The following is a 22156-nucleotide window of genomic DNA, read 5'->3' as shown; positions in this document are numbered from 1 at the left end:
CAGTATCACCACTGAGCTCCCTCCACTTACCATGTTAAACATTCCTAATGTATTCATCTAATAAAACCATATTTTGAGATGAAGTATTAAGGGGCCCTTCACTAGAACTGGAAGTAGCATGGATTTATAGAATTGTTCATTTAAGGTGTCAAAGCAATAACCGTTTTCTTCAATGGTTATGTGTTGACTATCAAATACTTGAATGCAGAGTACAGTGACTATGTGGACACTGACTGGATCTTCATTACACCTTTTATAAAATGTCAAATGACCATGCTTGGATACTATCTGAAATAAAATCATGCTGAACCACTCATTTATGAAACATATTACTTTGTCATACAGTGACTTGTGTGGTGACTGACATGCTTCCAAAAAGTTGACAAATGACAATGACAGCCTTCATACATTAACCTTATTTTGAGACACAGAAAAATAAAGAAGCATTTGCAACGCTGATAAATTTGCAGCAAAGCAGTAGTTCAATATTAAATTACTGTTCAAAGCGGCAGAAACTCATACAACAGTCTTAATGATAACTGACATGTCCAAACTGGGCAATGACTTCAATCAGTGCATACACTTTCCCTCAAATTTAAACACTTTCCATTTGTTCACATTTTCAATGTAGAGGGGGATGGTATCTTACTGAAATTATTTTGGTTTGTGAATTTATTTATACACAGCTTGTTGAATCTATTCATTCTAAACATTAATTGCATTTGACAAAGCCACTGAGGTCCTCCAGGAACTTGATGTATTCGTGATGCTCCATGGCAGTGCTCAGCTCAATCAGTTCATCAGCAAACGTGTTGTCAACCCCCCGATCAGCCAGGAAGTCCATGAGGTGGTCATACAGGGCCTGAGGTAAACCACAAAGGAACGTCCAGTGAGAACTTCAAAATTAAACCGTAACCATGTGATCCGCAATATAATATGGGCTCCCGAGTGGCACAGCGGTCTAAGGCACTGCATCTCAGTGCTAGAGGCATCACTACAGACCCTGGTTCGATTCCAGGCTCTATCACAACCGACCGTGATTGGGAGTCCCATAAGACAGCGCCCATTTGGCCCAGCATCACCCAAGTTAGGCAGCCATTGTAAATAAGAATTTGTTCTTAATTTCTTTGGGCTGGGGGCAGTATTGAATAGCTTGGATGAATAAGATGCCCAGAGTAAACTGTCTGCTACTCAGGCCCAGTTGATAATATATGCATAGTATTAGTAGATTTGGATAGAAAACACTGAAGTTTCTAAAACTGTTTGAATGATGTCTGTGAGTATAACAAAACTCATATGGCAGGCAAAAACCTGAGAAAAAAATCCAACCAGGAAGTGGGAAATCTGAGGTCTGTCGTTTTTTCAACTCTTGGCCAATCGAATACAGTGTCTATGGGGTCAAATTGCACTTCACAAGGCTTCCACTAGATGTCAACAGTCTTTAGAACCTTGTTTGATGCTTCTACTGTGAAGTGGGGGCGAATGAGTGGGGAATGAGTCTGCCAGAGAGCCACGAGCTGGACACGCGCGTTCACATGAGAGTTAGCTTGAGTTCCATTGCATTTCTACAGACAAAGGAATTCTCCAGTTGGAACATTATTGAAGATTTATGTTAAAAACATCCTAAAGATTGATTCTATACTGGGCTAAACGCGTGAACAAAAAGGAGGTATTTCGAGTAATTATGGACATTATCAAACAAAACAAACATTTATGTGGAACTGGGATTCCTGGGAGTGCATTCTGATGAAGATAATCAAAGGTAAGTGTATATTTATAATGCTATTTCTGACTTCTGTTGACTACACAACATGACGGATATCTGTTTGGGTTGTTTTGGTCTCTGAGCGCCGTACTCAGATTATAGCATGGTGTGCTTTTTCCGCAAAGTTTTTTTGAAATCTGACACAGTGGTTGCATTAAGGAGTGTATCTAAAGTGTATCTATAATTCCGTGCATAATAGTTGTGTCTTTAATCAATGTTTATTGTGAGTATTTTTGTAGATTTTTGCGGAGAGCCACATCATCACCGGATGTTTTGGAACTACTGAACGTAACCGCGTCAATGTAAACAGATTTTTTAAAATATAAATCTGAACTTTATCGAACAAAACATACATGTATTGTGTAACATGAAGTCCTATGAGTGTCATCTGATGAAGATCAAAGGTTAGTGATTAATTTATCTCTATTTATGCTTTTTGTGATTCCTCTCTTTGGCTGGAAAAATGGCTGTGTTTTTCTGTGACTTGGCTCTGACCTAACATAATCGTTTGGTTTGCTTTCGCTGTAAAGCCTTTTTGAAATCGGACACTGTGGTGGGATTAACAAGAAGTATATCTTTAAAATGGCCCGGCACTTTCACTGGCTGTTGTCATATCGATCCCGTCAGCGGGATCTCAGCCCAAAGAGGTTTTAACTGACTTGTCTAGTTAAATAAAGGTTAAATAAGCCAGTCACCTTAACCGTCGTGGGAGTAGGTTTGCAGTGTCTGGAGAGTAATACACCTCATAATTCCTGTTGCTTTCTAAAAAGTGTGTCACAATTCTTCCAAAGCTGCATTAAGACCAATATTGAATATTGTAGGCAGTCAAGTCATCATTGACACGCAGAAGTATTTGTAATGATATTTCATTTGCAGACAGATGGACCAAGATACAGTACTTACCCAGTCCAGAGAGTCTGTGTTGAGTGTGTAGGCGGTCTCCTTCCACTCTACATCTCCCTCAGGCTGGAAGCTGACCTCACGGATGGCAAAAATATCACTCTCCTCTTCCCCTTCACCATGGATTGCCTGGAAAATGTATTTAGCCTAACATTGTCAGATATATTGCTTATTAACTAAATGTGGTAAGAAACAAAGCAATAAAGCCTTAGGTGATTAGCAACTGAGGGGGAATGCTTCCCAATTATGTAGATAAAGATGTATTTTGTTTCAACTTAGTCTGGACTATACATGAAGCCAATGATGATTCACTTGTAGGATAACTTACCTCATCTTCAGGATAATGGCAGTCAAACACCAAGGAATGTTTTGCCGCCTGTTTTGTCACCTCGACAACGAAGTTGGGTGAAGACACAATATCTGGCTTTAAGGAAACAAAATACACATGGTTCAAAACCTAAACAATGTCACAGTGCAACACGTTCAGTGCAGTGTGTGTCCATTTCGGAAAAGACATTACAAAGAGGTTTACCTCATTCTCTGCAGACTTCTGTCCCTGTGCTTGTTCAGTCTCCTCTTCAAACTTCGGGGAATACTGTTATTGACGTTGAATGTGACGGTCACTCTAAGTAAAAGGACGAGAGGTCAGACAATGTAGAGTCGCTTAATAGAAAATGTTGTTCAAATTACATTCAAATAATGTTAACTGGGTTCATTTTGTGCAGTTATGGATTTATTAATACAACATCTAGGTTAATTATTAGTCAAATAGAAAGTCTGCAGGGATTGTATCAGTACCGGTCATTTACTAATCTACTTGGTGTAGCAGGCAGGGATAAACTAATATTGAGATGGCCTTACTTTTCTCCAGAAATTGTCCTAATGAGTTTGGCTTCTGTGCCGTTCTGCTGTAGCTCCCACCCTCCAGACATCTTGGGAAGAGTACTGATTTTCTGGATCTTCTTCTCTTCTTTGATTTCATCCAAAAGGAAATTTCCAAAGGCTTTGTCTCCTGAAACCAAGCAATTATATAGGATCTTAGAACAGAAGATAAGTCAGTATTAGCTATATGCTTGTCATATATAGCATCGCAGTGCTCGAGGCGTGACCACAGGCCCTGGTTCAATCCCAGGCTGTATCACAACCGGCCATTATCGGAAGTCCCATAGGGTGGCGCACAATTGGCCCACTGTCGTCCAGGTTAGGGGAGGATTTGGCTGGGATAGGCAGTCATTGCAAATAAGAATTTGTTCTTAAAAGACTTGCCTAGTTAAATACAGGTTAAAACTGTATATACACAATGTCCCAGCCAGCTAACATCACTTTCAATAGTTACTGATCTTTTCATTATCAGCTTAGCCTTCCGCACTGCTCCAGAACAAGCGGTCTTAACTGATAAACTAACTAGCTTTGAATATGACTAGCTACGGATAGATGTACACAGACGACTGTTCCAAACAGTGGGTGAAACGCATTGGTGACATTTCTGTTGCCAATTTCGTCCAACCTGTCAGCTACATGACAACGGTTAAATAAATTTTGTCCATGTTTTGCATGCTGGTCGCAGCTATTCCTCCATTGCTTTACATACAGGTAACTATAGTAATTATATTCAACAAGTGCAAGTTTAGTCCTATTTAGAAGGTTAGGAGAGCATTTCCACTAACCCTAACCTTAATTTCCAACCTTAACCTAATTATCTTGACCTGCTGCGTAAATATAGCCGTATAGAAGTGGTGTGTTTTCAGGAATGTCATATTTAGCTAGCAGCTAGATAGCTAACGTTAGCTATCGTACTCACACAACAGTAGATACTTAATCCAGCTAGTTATTACCTTCTGTGTGTAGTGACCCACATCCACACGACACAGGAGTAAATCCTTTTGAACTGAAGAGTTTTGGTCTGTATACCGATGCTGCCCCGTTATGGCTCATCATCCAGAGAGACCGGCTGAAAGGCCGTATGGTTCCGGAGTTTGGAGAACATAATGTCGATCTCGTAAGAGGCTGGAGAGTTCGGGCCGAAAACATTGTGGTTGTAGAAATCCGAACTGCAGTACTCACCGTTCGGGAAAGAGACTTTAGCATGGTTATAGATTGGTAAATTTGACTAGATAAGAAAATACAATAGTAAAATAAACTCAGAGTATCAGTTACCCACTACTGACGTTACAGACAGATTACTACCCGAGAACACACGTGGGAAGGACACCCTGACCTCCTCAAACTTTGAACCGGAAGTGGGCCCAAGGTCCAGCCCACTGAGGTTTTGCAACGTTTTTTGTAATCTTTTTGGGGAAAATAATAGGTATTAAAATATCTTAAATATTGGAACCTTTTCCCCCCCAATTTTCGCCGAAAATGACATGCCCAAATCTAACTGCCTGTAGCTCAGGACCTGAAGCAAGGATATGTATATTCTTGATACCATTTGAATGGAAACACAGAAGTTTGTGGAAATGTGAAAATAATGTATGAGAATATAACACATTATATCTGGTAAAATATAATACAAACAAAAAACATGCATTTTCTATTTTGTTTTCCTTCGTCATCTTTGAAATGAGAGAAAGGCTGTTATATCACCCAGGAGTGTAGGCGCAATTTAGATTTGGGCCACTAGATGGGAGCAGTGTATGCGTAAAGTTTTAGACTGATCCAATTAAATAAAATCAAATATTATTTGTCACATAAACATGGTTAGCAGATGTTAATGCGAGACAATGCAGTAATAACCAACAAGTAATATAACCTAACAATTCCACAACAACTACATTATCCACACAAGTGTAAAGGGATGAAGACTATGTACATAAAAATATATGAATGAGTGATGGTACAGAACGGCATAGGCAAGATGCAGTAGATAGTATTGAGTACAGTATATACATATGAGATGAGTAATGTAGGGTATGTAAACATTATATTAAGTGGCATTGTTTAAAGTGGCTTGTGATAAATTTTTACATCAATTTTTCCATTATTAAAGTGACTGGAGTTGAGTCAGTGTGTTGGCAGCAGCCACTCAATGTTAGTGGTGGCTGTTTAACAGTCTGATGGCCTTGAGATAGAAGCTGTTTTTCAGTCTCTCGGTCCCTGCTTTGATTCACCTGTACGGACCTTGCCTTCTGGATGATAGCGGGGTGAACAGGCAGTGGCTCGGGTGGTTGTTGTCCTTGATGACGGTCCCTGCTTTGATTCACCTGTACGGACCTTGCCTTCTGGATGATAGCGGGGTGAACAGGCAGTGGCTCGGGTGGTTGTTGTCCTTGATGATCTTTATGGCCTTCCTGTGACATCGGGTGGTGTAGGTGTCCTGGAGGGCAGGTAGTTTGCCCCCGGTGATGCGTTGTGCAGACCTCACTACCCTCTGGAGAGCCGTACGGTTGTGGGTGGAGCAGGTGCCGTACCAGGCGGTGATACAGCCCGACAGGATGGTCTCGATTGTGCATCTGTAAAAGAGTGCTTTTGGTGGCAAGCCAAATTTCTTCAGCCTCCTGAGGTTGAAGAGGCGCAGCTACGCCTTCTTCACCACGCTGTCTGTGTGGACCAATTCAGTTTGTCCGTGATGTGTACGCCGAGGAACTTAAAACGTACTACCCTCTCCACTACTGTCCCGTCGATGTGGATAGGGGGGTGCTCCCTCTGCTGTTTCCTGAAGTTCACAATCACCTCATTTGTTTTGTTGACGTTGAGTGTGAGGTTATCTTCCTGCACCACACTCCGAGGGCCCTCACCTCCTCCCTGTAGGCCGTCTTGTTGTTGTTGGTAATCAAGCCTAACGCTGTAGTGTCGTCTGCAAACTTGATGATTTTTTTTTACACCTTTATTTAACCAGGCAAGTCAGTTAAGAACAAATTCTTATTTTCAATGACGGCCTGGGAACAGTGGGTTAACTGCCTGTTCAGGGGCAGAACGACAGATTTTGTACCTTGTCAGCTCAGGGGTTTGAACTCTCAACCTTGCGGTTACTAGTCCAACGCTCTAACCACTAGGCTACACTGCCGCCCCTTGAGTTGGAGGTGTGCATGACCACACAGTCGTGGGTGAACAGGGAGTACAGGAGAGGGCTCAGAACGACCCTTGTGGGGCCCCAGTGTTGAGCATCAGCGGGGTGGAGATGTTGTTACCTACCCTCACCACCTGGGGGCAGCCCGTCAGGAAGTCCAATACCCAGTTGCAGAGGGCGGGATCGAGACCCAGGGTCTCGAGCTTGATGATGAGTTTGGAGGGTGCTATGGTGTTAAATGCTGAGCTGTAGTCGATGAACAGCATTCTCACATAGTTATTTCTCTTGTCCAGATGGGTTAGGGCAGTGTGCAGTGTGGTTTGCGATTGCGTCATCTATTGGGGCGGTAAGCAAATTGGAGTGGGTCTAGGGTGGAGGTGATATGGTCCTTGACTAGTCTCTCAAAGCACTTCATGATGACGGACATGAGTGCTACGGGGGGGCGGTGGTCATTTAGCTCAGTTACATTTAGCTTTGGAACAGGAACAATGGTGGCCCTCTTGAAGCACGTAGGAACAGCAGACTGGGATAAGGATTGAATGAATATGTCCGTAAACACTCCAGCCAGCTAGTCTGCGCATGCTCTGAGGACGCGGCTGGGGATGCCGTCTGGGCCTGCAGCCTTGCGAGGGTTAACACGTTTAAATGTTTTTTACTCACGTCGGCTGCAGTGAAGGAGAGTCCACAGGTTTTGGTAGTGGGCCGTGTCAGTGGCACTGTATTGTCCTCAAAGCGAGCAAAAAAGTTGTTTAGTCTGTCTGGGAGCAAGACACCCTGGTCTGCGACGGGGCTCGTTTTCTTTTTGTAATCCGTGATTGACTGTAGACCCTGCCACATACCTCTTGTGTCTGGGCCGTTGAATTGCGACTCTACTTTGTCTCTATACTGACGCTTAGCTTGTTTGATTGCCTTGCGGAGGGAATAGCTAAACTGTTTGTATTCATGTTTCCGGTCACCCTGCCCTGGTTAAAAGCAGTGGTTCTCGCTTTCAGTTTCGCACGAATGCTGCCATCAATCCACGATTTCTGGTTTTGGAATGTTTTAATAGTTGCTGTGGGTAGGACATCACTGATGCACTTGCAATTAAACTCGCTCACCAAATCAGCGTATTCGTCAATGTTGTTGTTTGACGGAATGCGGAACATATCCCAATCCACGTGATCGAAGCAATCTTGAAGCGTGGGATCAGATTGGTTGGACCAGCGTTGAACAGACCTGAGCGTAAGAGCTTCCTGTTTTAGTCTCTGTCTATAGGCTGGGAGCAACAAAATGGAGTCGTGGTCAGCTTTTCCAAAAAGAGGGCGGGGGAGGGCCTTAGAATAACAATGATAGAATAAAGAAGTTAGAATAACAATGATCCAGGGTTTTACCAGCCCTGGTAGCACAATCAATATGCTGATAGAATTTAGGGAGTCTTGTTTTCAGATTAGCCTGGTTAAAATCCCCAGCTACAATGAATGCAGCCTCAGGATATGTGGTTTCACTTTACATAGAGTCAAATAAAGTTTGTTCGGGGCCATCAATGTGTCTGCTTGGGGGGGAACATATGCGGCTGTGATTATATTCAAAGAGAATTCTCTTGGTACATAATGCGGTCGACATTTGATTGTGAGGAGTTCTAAGCCAGGTGAAGAGAAGGACTTGAGTTCCTGTATGTTGTTATGATCACACCACGTCTCGTTAATCATAAGGCATACCCCCCCGCTCCTCTTCTTACCAGAAAGATGCTTGTTTCTGTCGGCGCGATGCGTAAAGAAACCAGCTGGCTGTACCGACTCCGATAGCGTGTCTCGAGTTAGCCATGTTTCCGTGAAGCAAAGAACGTTACAGTCTCTTATGTCTCTCTGGAATGCTACCCTTGCTCGGATTTTATCAACCTTGCTGTCAAGAGACTGGACATTGGCGAATTGTATGCTCGGGAGCGGTGTGCGATGTGCCCGTCTCTGGAGCCTGACCAGAAGAATTAACCATTGCATTACTGTTCAAAATGTTGTCAAATTGGTCAACTGATACATTTTCAAGTACATAACTATAGAGAACATACAACAATTGTATGGCAATAAGAAATGTAAGTTTATACACTCCCAGGAATGTCAAATGATGGATAATTAGCTTCCCTACGGAAAAGACACTAACCTTCACACATCTAGATGGGGGGGTTCAAACTATAGAACCCAGTTCTTACATTTGAATTTAAAAATGGATTTTATCTAACAAAACTTTTGTTGTTGTGCACTCTCCTCAAACAATAGCATGGTCTTTTTTCACTGTAATAGCTACTGTATATTTGACAGTGCAGTTAGATTAGCAATAATATAAGCTTTCTGCCCATATAAGACATGTACTTGAAAACGTTCTTGTTACTTACAATGTCATGCTAATCACATTAGCGCACGTTAGCTCAAGCGTCCCGTGGGGGGGCGATCCCGTAGAGGTAGAGAAGAATAGGAGGCCCAACTTTGCAGAAAAACTGCGGTCTCCCTCCAGCAGGTGCCATTTTTTCATTGTTTCGCCCACCAAGCAAAGAGTTTTTATATGGAGGTCAATGAGAGTGTCGAATTTGGTCAACAAAAAAATGTATGTATCTGAGGTTTATTTGATAAAAAATAAGTTTCATAATGCTTAAGTTGTTACGAGTGTACTGATATAAGTAGAACACGTGACATCCCAGCAACTTTGAGAAAAAACACTTTATATCAGAGTTGTCTCGAGATGGCTATGCATATTAATAGCATGAGGCTAGTAGCATAGCATCTCTCTCCATTGAATACAGGCAATTGACGTCAACAACCCTCAACAAATATTTAAAATAGGATTAAAATAATGACATGTATCCACCAATCCAAAGAATGGAAAGGCGGGAGCTAGACAGCCCATCTTTCCACTTTGCCCATTGTTAGGACGGAGAGACATGTATTGTCAATATATCCATAATCTTTGACATTAAAGATGTGCTATGCAGAAATCACTCCACCATTTCTAATTCTAATTTCCAATTCTAATAGTTCTCCTAATTTGAGTTTATGTGACAAAACAAGCAAGAGAATCATTGTACCAACTAAACCACTGTGACATATTTTTTCCATAACCAAAAATATTGTATTTACAGTTATTTGAAGCCGGTGTACAAAACCAAAAATAAAAGATGCCAAAAATGAAACTTAACAACGAGAAGCATAGACATAGCGCTCATAGAACAGATCTTCTGCTTCTTAGACTTGCTTTCAATGAGAATGTCAGATCTATAACTGTGAATTTGGTCAGTTCGTACAAAAAAATTACATATCGCAGCTCTAATAGTCAATACATACAGCGCCTTCAGAAAGTATTCCTTCCCAACTGACGTATCCCAACAGCCTGATGTCAATATGGATTAAATTAATTGTTTCTCCACACCCATCTACACACAATACACCATAACTACAAAGTGAAAATATTTTTGGGGTCCATTTTTGTACATTTATTGAAAATTAACCACATAAGTATTCACACCCCTGAGTCAATACTGTAGAAGCCTATCACCTATGGCAGTGATTAAAGCTTTGAGTAATCGCCATATCTATGCCTGTATCAGCTTTGCACATAAAGATTTGGGGATTTTCTCCCATTCTTCCTTGCAGATTTTCTCAAGCTCTGTTAAATTAGATGGGGAGTAGCAGTGACCCGAAACCTTCAAGTCTTTCCACAGAAAGTATTATTGATTTTATATTTCAATCTTGTCTCATCGCTGCGACTCCCCAATGGGCTTGGGAGGTGAGGGTCATGCATCCTCTGAAACATGACCTGCCAAACCGCAGGAGACGCCATTCAACTGACGATGAGGTTAGCCTGCCACAAGAGCGTGACAAGCCAAGTAAAGCCCCCCCGTCCAAACCAGTACGATGCTGGGCCAATTGTGAGCCGTCCTATGGGACTCCCGATTGGTTGTGATACAGCCTGGGACGAACCCGGGTCTGTGGTGACACCTCTAGCACTGTGATGCAGGGCCTTAGACCACTGTGCCATTCAGGAGGCCCTGTTTCACAGATTTTCAATGGGATTCAAGTCTGGGATTTGGCTGGGCCACTCAATGACTTTCACATTCTTGTTCTGAAGCCATTATAGTGTTGTTTTGGCAATCATTGTCCTGTTGGAATGTAAATCTTATCCCCAGTCTAAGGTCGTTTGCACTCGGAAGCAGGTTCTCATCAAGGATTTGCCTGAATTTGGCTCTAATCATTGTTCCCTCTATTCTTACCAGTCTCCCAGTCACTGCCACTGAAAAGCATCCCCATAGCATGATGCTGCCACCACAATGCTTCACAGTATTGTGCCTTTTTCTCAGGAGTGGCTTCGGTCTGGCTACTCTCCCATAAAGCCCAGATTGGTGAAGTGCTCTGGAGACTGTTGTCCTTCTGGCAAGTTCTCCCATCTCAGCCAAGGAACTCTGTAGTTTTTTCAGTATGGGCTCTTGGTCACCTCCCTGACAAAGGTCATTCTTGTTAAAGAACAAATTCTTATGTTCAATGAAAGCCTAGAAACAGTGGGTTAACTGCCTTGTTTCTTGAGCAGAACAATATATTTTTACCTTGTAAGCTCAAGGATTTGATCTTCCAACCTTTACGGTTATTAGTCCAACGCTCTAAGCACTAGTCTACTTGTCAACCCAAGCAATGACCCCAAGCATACAGCCAAAGCAACGCTGGAATGGCTTCAGAAAAATAATATGAAAGTCCTTGAGTATCCCAGCAAAAGCTGACTATAATCCCATTGAAAATCTGTGGAAAGACTTGAAGATTGCGGTTCACTGCCCCATCTAACTTAATTAACAGAGCTTGAGAAAATCTGCAAGGAAGAATGGGAGCAAATCCCCAAATTCAGATGTGCAAAGCTGATACAGATATACAGTGCCTTGTGAAAGTATTCGGACCCCTTGAACTTTGCGACCTTTTGCCACATTTCAGGCTTCAAACATAAAGATATAAAACTATTTTTTTGTGAAGAATCAACAACAAGTGGGACACAATCATGAAGTGGAACAACATTTATTGGATATTTCAAACTTTTTTAACAAAAAACTTAAAAATTGGGCGTGCGAAATTATTCAGCCCCCTTAAGTTAATACTTTGTAGCGCCACCTTTTGCTGCGATTACAGCTGTAAGTCACTTGGGGTATGTCTCTATCAGTTTTGCACATCGAGAGACTGAAATTTTTTCCCATTCCTCCTTGCAAAACAGCTCCAGCTCAGTGAGGTTGGATGGAGAGCATTTGTGAACAGCAGTTTTCAGTTCTTTCCACAGATTCTCGATTGGATTCAGGTCTGGACTTTGACTTGGCCATTCTAACACCTGGATATGTTTATTTTTGAACCATTCCATTGTAGATGTTGCTTTATGTTTTGGATCATTGTCTTGTTGGAAGACAAATCTCCGTCCCAGTCTCAGGTCTTTTGCAGACTCCATCAGGTTTTCTTCCAGAATGGTCCTGTATTTGGCTCCATCCATCTTCCCATCAATTTTAACCATCTTCCCTGTCCCTGCTGAAGAAAAGCAGGCCCAAACCATGATGCTGCCACCACCATGTTTGACAGTGGGGATGGTGTGTTCAGGGTTATGGGCTGTGTTGCTTTTACGCCAAACATAACGTTTTGCATTGTTGCCAAAAAGTTCAATTTTGGTTTCATCTGACCAGAGCACCTTCTTCCACATGTTCGGTGTGTCTCCCAGGTGGTGTGACAATACAGAGGCGGATGCAAGATGCAAGCAACGATGGTTTAATGAATACAGTTTACAGCAGCAACAGGACAGACAGACTGTACTCAGACGGAATCCGACCCAGGGACTAGGGCGCATCTTCCGATGATAGCGTGCTGAGAGATCCAGGGGAGTGTGTCCGGATGGGGTAGGAAGGAGCACAGCAGATAATCCACACAAGGGCGGCGAGAGAAGAGCACGGACACACGACACAACCTCAGGGAAGAAACAACGATCTGACAACAAGCAACACTGGTTACAGAACATATAAAGGGAAGATAAGTGGTTCCAGCTGGCGCAGACAATCAGGCCGAGATTGGGAACCACGCCCACACAAACAGAGAGAGAGAGAGAGAGAGAGAGAGAGAGAGAGAGAGGCAGTGGATTCATGAACCGTGACAGGTGGCTTGTGGCAAACTTTAAACAACACTTTTTATGGATATCTTTAAGAAATGGCTTTCTTCTTGCCACTCTTCCATAAAGGCCAGATTTGTGCAATATACGACTGATTGTTGTCCTATGGATAGAGTCTCCCACCTCAGCTGTAGATCTCTGCAGTTCATCCAGAGTGATCATGAGCCTCTTGGCTGCATCTCTGATCAGTCTTCTCCTTGTATGAGCTGAAAGTTTAGAGGGACGGCCAGGTCTTGGTAGATTTGCAGTGGTCTGATACTCATTCCATTTCAATATTATTGCTTGCACAGTGCTCCTTGGGATGTTTAAAGCTTGGGAAATCTTTTTGTATCCAAATCCGGCTTTAAACTTCTTCACAACAGTATCTCGGACCTGCCTGGTGTGTTCCTTGTTCTTCATGATGCTCTCTGTGCTTTTAACGGACCTCTGAGACTATCACAGTGCAGGTGCATTTATACAGAGACTTGATTACACACAGGTGGATTGTATTTATCATCATTAGTTATTTAGGTCAACATTGGATCATTCAGAGATCCTCACTGAACTTCTGGAGAGAGTTTGCTGCACTGAAAGTAAAGGGGCTGAATAATTTTGCACGCCCAATTTTTCAGTTTTTGATTTGTTAAAAAAGTTTGAAATATCCAATAAATGTCGTTCCACTTCATGATTGTGTCTCACTTGTTGTTGATTCTTCACAAAAAATACAGTTTTATATCTTTATGTTTGAAGCCTGAAATGTGGCAAAAGGTTGCAAAGTTCAAGAGGGCCGATTACTTTCGTAAGACACTGTAGATATACTGACATGGACATAGCGATTACTCAAAGCTGTAATAGGCGCCAAAAGTGCTTCTATAATGTATTGATTCAGGGATGTGAATACTTATGTAAATTAGATATTTCTGCATTTCATTTTCAATACATTTAGACAAAAATGTCAAAAACATATTACTTTGTCATCATGGTATTGATCAATTTTGAATTCAGGCTGTAACACAACTAAATGCAGTCAGGGATCAGCAACCCTGGATCAATTAGTGTTAATAAGTGCCTTGCTCAAAGGGCACAGATTGTTCACCTAGGTGGCTCAGGTATTTGAACCAGTGACCTTTTGGTTATTGGCCCAAAGTTCTTAACCACTAGGATGCCTGCCACCTCAGATGGCAAACATAAGACAGAACATTAGAAGATACTGTACCGTCATACTGTGTCTTCATTTAATCATGCAGTTGAAAAGAGCCGATAGCCGATCATTAAGAGTATCTCTACCACTCCTGATGTCTCTAGAGAGTTGATAACAGCAGGTCTGGGACAGGTAGCACCTCCGGTGAACAGGTCAGTGTTCCATAGCCGCAGGCAGAACAGTTGAAACTGGAGCAGCAGCACGGCCAGATGGACTGGGGACAGCAAGGAGTCATCATGCTAAAAGTGTTCAATTGGGTTGAGATCTGGTGACACACGCGCACACAAACACTCCTTTGAGACCCCTCTTTCAAAGTCACGGAAATCCCTTCTTTTAGCCATGGTACCAAAATAACGGGCAACTGGGCATTTCCATACAATTACTTAATTAAGAGTTAGTGATATCCAAAATCCTTGGGATGCCCGTATCCTAAACCATTTTCAATTTCAATGGGATAAGGATGTCCCAAGGATTCCAGATAGCAAGGTCTCTTAATTAACTCAGGAACTACACCTGTGTGGAAGCACCTTCTTTCGATATACTTTGTTTCCCTCATTTACTCAAGTGTTTCCTTTATTTTGTCAGTTACCTGTATGTCTCGTTTTTTAAGCAATGACAAACAGCCAATAAGTTAGACCAGGCACCAATATTTAAATATGAATATTTAATTTAGGTCAGATGTTAAATATTTATGTTTGAAGGAATAACAAGGAATAACCACCTACTTCTGTGATTGGGAACCTGATGGTTAATCTATGCTGCTAAAAAACAGGCAAATATTTATAATGATCATCAATCATGATGAGACCTCATTTCTGGTTGTGTAGCAAATATGTGGCAACAGGCAATGATTAGGCAATAGTTGGAATAGAGAAAACAAATGAAGAAAAAAGGTCCGCTTGTAACTACAGTAGCAGTAACTTTAGTTTGTAACTTCAGTCATAGACGGGTTAACCGACATCACAAAACCAATGTGCATGCTTCAATGGGGCAGAAAGCCATGTGTTGTGAATCTGGCTGACAAGATAGCTAGCAATAATGACAAGCTGCCATGTGGGGAATCGTTTGGGGCTAGTTTTATCTTCTTCTTGATACCATGTCTTGTTTTGACTGATGTCACTTCTATGCAATTATGGTTCAAATTCACAAGCTAGCTAACCAATGACTGTAACAATGTATTTGAGAGACAACAAGTGCTCATTGTGCAAATGTATTTATGTTTTTCAATAAACATTGGAGACTAAATATAGTTTGTCAACAATCTAAGCCAACCCTGTCTGTTTTGCCCCATAGTTGCACACTCGCCTATAGGCCAGAGGAATCTAGCTCTTTGTTGCTCAGCAGATGTCAACTCTAATAAAACATTCTGCTTGTCCATGAAGAGGTAGAAGAAATCACTAAGAAGAACCCAGACCCCTCTCTCTTTCAGACCTGTCCAAATGCTAAATATTCTGCCTTGGACTGGCACACAAAGAGTATTGAAGAGTCTTTCTATGCTGTGAATCTTTGTGTAAACAAAAACTAGCGATTCAGCAAACAGGAAATAGTCGAATGTCAAACTTCTTTCTATCATGCTTCCATCCAGTATTGTCACTGGGTTGGGGGTGAGCGGGGGTTAGGTGTGTCACTGGTCAGCAAGGTTAGGATCTGCTGTGTCTCTTGTCACTCCAGAGTTCTGTCTAATCAGAGGCTAGCTATTGGTGGGGCGGAGCTTCCGGTGGAAGTACTTGGGTGCGACCTCCACCAGCCAATCAGCATCCACCAGACACAGGTCCCTCATGTAGCACTTAGAGGTGTGCAGGGGCTCATTGAAGACCACGTAGGCGGGCTTGGCCTGGAAGAGGACAGAGGAGGTGTGGATGGCTACAGGCTGGGGGGTGTCCAGGGCCATGTAGCTGCCGTTTGGCTGCAACTCTGCAGTGTTTACAAACAGACCGTGGGCCAGGCAGCGATGCACGCTCCCCGTGTCCGACTCACACGACTCCAGCTTCATGCTCAGCTGGAACAGAGGGGAGAAGGAGATGGATATTATGTGTGAAAAGAGCTAGATCATTTGTGTATATGCAATGGATTTGTTCAGGTGAAAGATATCCATGTATTAGTTCATCAAGCAAATAAGAAGTCCTTAAAAGTTGAAACAATGCCGCAAACACATTTGGAAGCATACATTTCAGTGTGCAAATTCCCCTTTTTTTGCTGATGAAGAGCAATTTTGAGAGAACTGGTTACTTGTGGTGTGATGGATTTGTTTCGGTACCTTGAAGCAGATATCTCGTAGCTGTGCACGGACCTCTCCAACCATGGTCATGTTCCTGCTGTTGACAAAGTTCTCCCGACACCACTCCTACAACACGGGACACACATCAGAGCCTGTACTGAATCTACACTATATATAAATGATAACATTGCACAAAGAACACAGGGGCCAGTTTCCCAGACACAGATTAAGATTACTTCTGGGCTAAAAACAATGCTCAATAGAGAACCTCTACTGAAACAGCATTTTAGCCTGGGAATTTAACTCTACTCGGTGCATTCGGAAAGTATTCAGACCCCTTCTCTTTTTCAACATTTTGAAACAATTAAATTAAAATGTTCCTCATCGATCTACACACAATACGCCATAATGACAAAGTGAAACCAGATTTTTGCCAATATATAAAAAATAAAAAACTGAAATGCCTCATTTACATAAGTATTCAGACCCTTTGCTATGAGGCTCAAAATTAAGCTCAGGTGCATCCGGTTTCCATTGAACATCCTTGAGACGTTTCTACAACTTGATTGAAGTCACCTGTGGAAAATTCAAATGATTGGACAGGATTTGGAAAGGCACACACCTGTCTATATAAGGTCCCACAATTGACAGTGCATGTCAAACCAAGCCATGATGTTGAAGGAATTGTCTGTAGAGCTCCGATACAGGATTGTGTTGAGGCACAGATCTGGGGAAGGGTACCAAAAAAATGTCTGCAGCATTGCAGGATTAAATGAAAGAAGTTTGGAACAACCAAGACTCTTCCTAGAGCTGGCCACCCCGGCCAAACTGAGCAATCGGGTGAGAAGGGCCTTGGTCCGGTAGGTGACCAAGAACTCAATGGTCACTCTGACAGAGCTCCAGAGTTCTTCTGTGGAGATGGGAGAATCTTCCAGAAGGACAACCATCTCTGTAGCATTCCACCAATAAGGTCTTTATGGTAGAGTGGCCAGACGGAAGCCACTCCTCAGTAAAAGGCACATGACAGCCAGCTTGGAGTTTGCTAAAAGGCACCAAAAGACTCCCAGACCATTAGAAACAAGATTCTCTGGTCTGATGAAACCAAGACTTAACTATTTGGCCTGAATGCCAAGTGTCATGTCTGGAGGAAACCTGGCACAATCCCTACGGTGAAGCATGGTGGTGGTAGCATCATGCTGTGGGAATGTTTTTCAGTGGCAGGAACAGGGAGACTAGTCGGGATCGAGGCAAAGATGAATGGAGTATAGAGAGATCCTTGATAAAAACCTGCTTCAGAGAGCTTAGGACCTCGGACTGGGCCGAAGGTTCACCTTCCAACAGGACAATGACTCTAAGCACACAGCCAAGACAATGTAGTAGTGGCTTTGGGACAAGTCTCTGAATATCCTTGAGTGGCCCAGCCACAGCCCGGACTTAAACCTGACCGAACAGCTCTGTAGAGACCTAAAAATAGCTGTGCAGCGACACTCCCCATCCAGCCTGACAGAGCTTGAGAGAATCTGCAGAGAAGAATGGGAGAAACTCCTCAAATACAGGTGTGCCAAGCTTGTAGCGTCATACCCAAGAAGACTTGAGGCTATAAACGCTGCCAAAGGTGCTTCAACAAAGTACTGAGTAACGGGTCTGACTTATATAAATGTGATAGTTTATTAAATTTTATACATTTGCAAAAATGTCTAAACACATTTTTTCTTTGTCATTATGGGGTATTGTGTGTAGATTGATGAGTAAAAAAACAATTTTAATCAATATCAGAATAAGGCTGTAATGTAACAAAATGTGGAAAAAGTCAAGGGGTCTGAATACTTTCCGAATGAACTGTATGTCCAGAGGTACTGTATACAGCTGATCATAGCTGAAGTGCATTTTGTATAGTCTCCCCCACAGGCTTCTTCTTCCTCAAGTTATCCACTGACCTTGTTGGCGTTCACTTTCTTGAAGGTTCTGTAGATGTAGAGTGGGGTCAAGTGATCTCCCTCGCTGGTGGTGAACTTCTTGCATGCGGCAAGACACTCCTCTCGGCGTACAGGGGGGTTGTAGAGCACCGTGTCCACCGACAGCAGAGAAACGATGGTCAGCACCTCCTCAGAACACTGGAAGTCTGGCAACAGCAGGATGGTCTGTAGATGTAGACACACGAGAGAGAGAGAGAGAGAGAGAGAGAGAGAGAGAGAGAGAGAGAGAGAGAGAGAGAGAGAGAGAGAGAGAGAGAGATAGCGAGGGATAATGTGTTAATACAGTATTTATTGTTGGTCATGGGGATCAATACAAACAACCTCCAATAAAAAGCCCCTTTCCTGTGTGTCTTGTGTCTTACCTTGGCATAGCGTGGCTCCAGGGGGAAGCTGGCAAATCTTCTTGCCCAGAGGAGTGAGGGTGACTTGCTCATCTTTATTCTCTACAGGCCCTAGTAGATCCAGCTGCTCCACCGCCGCCTCTGAACAGTCATATTAACATTACGTGATTACAACCAACTCTGACCAAACGCGTTGACAACATGAATGCAATAACTAAATGTAAGTTGCTCTGGATAAGAGAGTGTGCTACATGAATAAAATGTAAACGTAATTACAGTAGTACAACTAACTCCTATCTGAGTCTACATATCAGTGGATTGACATAATAACACTTCTGAAGACGTTAGCATCACAGTGAACACACAGCAGACCTGGGACTGGATGACCGAGTGCTTACCAAGGGGAAGGCTTAGTCATGAAGTCAAAGTTCATCACGTCAGGAATCCCCAGAGCCAGAAGCTGCAGCATGACACTGGCCAGGTTACACCTACAGGGGAAAACAAGGGACAGGAACAGTTACACCTGCAGAGGAGAGAACAGAGGAGCAGAACACTCACTCATAATGACCTAGAGATGCATCAACTTATGCTGCAGCAAGAACTGGGTCGTGTTCATTAGGGCACACCGTAGCAAAAACTTTTACAGTGTCGAATGAAAACGAGCGTTTCTTATTGGACATGTTAAGGTATCTCACCATTTCATGCCTACTGAAAATTACCCTGTTCTCTTTTAACAGGTGAACAGTGACAGCAACTAGATTTGCTTCGGCTCCTAATCTAAGCGATCATGGTCCTACCCACCTCTATCTCAGGCACGGTCATGGGGATGAGGTTGTCAAACTCGTCCTCGGTGTAGAGGCGGTAGACAGACCCTGAGTCCTCTCTGCCAGCCCTGCCCGCCCTCTGCCACACCTGGGCTTTAGATACCCACTGTACTGCTAACACCTCCAGACCACTCTCTGGGGGGCAGACAGAAACACATTACAAATAATGAGGAACACAATGAAAATAAGTCTGTAGACTTTATTATATATGTTAATCTTCAATGATTTTTAAAGCCTATTTTTGTTTTATCATATTTATTTTGAAAATATAAAATTTCATTTCATAATTCGAGTTCATTAATCTATTTATTCACACTAGGCCACAGACCTGAGTGACTCGCAAGTAGAGAAACAGAGTTTAAAAGGCATTGTGTACATTCAGTGAGGAATCTCACCTGGGTTGAAGTGTTTTGCTTTCACCATGCCTGTATCAATTATATATTTGATCCCTGAGATGGTGATCGACGTCTCAGCGATGTTGGTTGAGAGAATGACCTTCCTACAACCCTGGCAAAACAATACAGTTGCTTGAGGAGACCATGTATCACATTATACAGTGCCTTCAGAAAGTATTCATACCCCTTGACTTATTACACATTTTGTTACAGCCTGAATTCAAAATGTATTAAATCAATGTAACATTTTTCCCTTCTTTGCGAGGCATTGGAAATCCTCTGTGATATTTGTGTTTGAATCTGTGTCTCTGCTCGACTGAATCTCTGCTCGACTCAGTGACTTTACAGATAATTGTATGTGTGGGGTACAGAGACGAGGTCGTCATAAAAAAAATCATATTAAACACTAGTATTGCACATAGAGTGAGTCCATGCAATTATTATGTGACTTGTTAATACAAATTTTACTCCAGAACTTATTTAGGTTTGTCATAACAAAGCGGTTGAATACTTATTGACATTTCAGCTTTTCATTTTTAATGAATTTGTCAAATTCTCTAAAAACATAATTCCACTTTGACATTATGGGGTATTGTGTGTAGGCCAGTGACACATTGCAATTTAATCCATTTTAAATTCAGGCAGTAACACAACAGAATGTGGAAAAAGTCAAGGTGTGTGAATACTTTCTGAAGGCACTGTAGATGACTGCAAGATATTGAGGGGGGTGTAGGTGTATCCTAAATTAGGTGCGGGCTGGAAGAGCCTGAGCTGCTGAACAGGGGACAGAGAGGCGTACAGGTGGATGACTGTCATGGGACCACAGCCGCCAGGGAGGTTCTTGGCGATATCACGGCAGGTACGGGCCAGCGCCTCTATCTCCTCCTGACCCGTTATGACCACCAGGATGTCATATGATGTAGGGGCTTCCTGTTTAGAATGAACACATCACAACCCCACCCTGTCTGGCATCATATGGTGATTTGGAATCATGTCTCCAACTTGTGTTTCCAGAAAGGTATGATTAATGTTAAGTTATAAGGTTGAGTAGTGATAGTAGTAGCCTGGTTAGTAGCCTGACTGAACTAGTGAGTGCAGCGTTCAGTCTGGTTTAACCAGGCCAGGTGTCTGGGCCATCTTAAACTGAATCAACTCTTTCTACATGAGACATTTCTCTTCAGCTAAAGCACCCCAGCAGCCAGGCCAGCCAGAGCACACTTATGTATCTGATGGATCTGGAAGACTGAGACCAGTGTAGCCTGCAAATAGTCAGACTGGGGATGCTTGGTGAAGTAGATTTGGATGGGGTGCAGCCTGCCCTCCAGGTACAGCACAGGAGATTTGTTGAAGTACTGAGAGATCACCCAGAATGGTACATTGAAGAGACAATACATCAGATTTATTTATAAAACCCCTTTTTTTTGTTAAATCAGCAGTTGTCATAAAGTGTTTTTACAGTAAGAACAAGACAACAAGGCACCAGTCTTAAGGTGGTCTGTGCAGAGTAATGTTGACATTGTATATCTGTACTTTGAAGAATGGAACATCAGCCCCCCCCCCCACACACACACACACTTATGTTAAAAAACACAGCCAGCCTATGACAATTTTTATTTATGGAGCCTAACGTTAGTGTGCTAGCCTGACATTCAAACTGAAATGTTCTGTTACACCATTGTTTCAGATCATATCAGTTTGGATTCCAGGCTACTGAGTCTAGTAGTGACCCATTGTGAGGGGAATCTTGTTCTGTTCTCTGCATTTGCGTTGGGATACCTTCACCACTCCAAATTACACATCAGTGTGGACCGTGCGCTCGTGAGCCTCATCCAGCAACACCACAGTGTAGCGCAGCCATAAGGGGTCTCATATGACCTACCGCAGGATCATACCATCTGTCATGAACTTTAGCTTTGTCTCTGAGGAGGTGACATCCTCAAATCGCACCGTGTAGCCAACCTGAAGGGCATGATTGGATTTCCTGTTAGACCCATCTTGGGTGTTTGGTAATAGTATCAGTCCCATATATGCAGCCATGCTGCTGCCACTCAACCATTGATGATGATCTAGGCTGCGAGGGAAAGTACCACATCCTTGCAATTTGATGCGTGTTCAAAATGTGTGTCTTTTTCACCATAGAGTTTGACCACTGATTGTAATGTAAAAGGTTGTTTTTATTTACCAGCTTCCCCAGTTGAGCTCTCTTCTCCTCTGCCACCCTTGATGCCTGGGAGATAGCTGCCAGTCGGCGGGGCTGTGTGACTGCGACGATGCCCTGTCATCCGATGCCATACAAGTACTGAGGGATCTGGGTGGAAACGCATTATCTGGAGTGATGAATCACGATTCACCATCTGGCAGTCCAATTGGCGGATGCCAGTTTGGGGAAGGCCCTTCTGTT

General features: G+C 42.8%; 2 pseudogenes; both read right to left on the bottom strand.

Annotated features, from left to right (window-relative positions):
- Positions 1-289: 289 nt before the first annotated feature.
- On the bottom strand, positions 290-4901 carry LOC135548746 (complement component 1 Q subcomponent-binding protein, mitochondrial-like; annotated as a pseudogene).
- Positions 4902-14680: 9779 nt separating this feature from the next.
- LOC135547877 (ATP-dependent RNA helicase DHX33-like) lies at positions 14681-21149 on the bottom strand (annotated as a pseudogene).
- Positions 21150-22156: the final 1007 nt, after the last annotated feature.

Source organism: Oncorhynchus masou, chromosome 11, assembly GCF_036934945.1.
Source record: "Oncorhynchus masou masou isolate Uvic2021 chromosome 11, UVic_Omas_1.1, whole genome shotgun sequence".
In the NCBI taxonomy this organism is placed as follows: Eukaryota; Metazoa; Chordata; class Actinopteri; order Salmoniformes; family Salmonidae; genus Oncorhynchus; species Oncorhynchus masou.
This window is presented reverse-complemented; position numbering and strand designations above follow the sequence as displayed.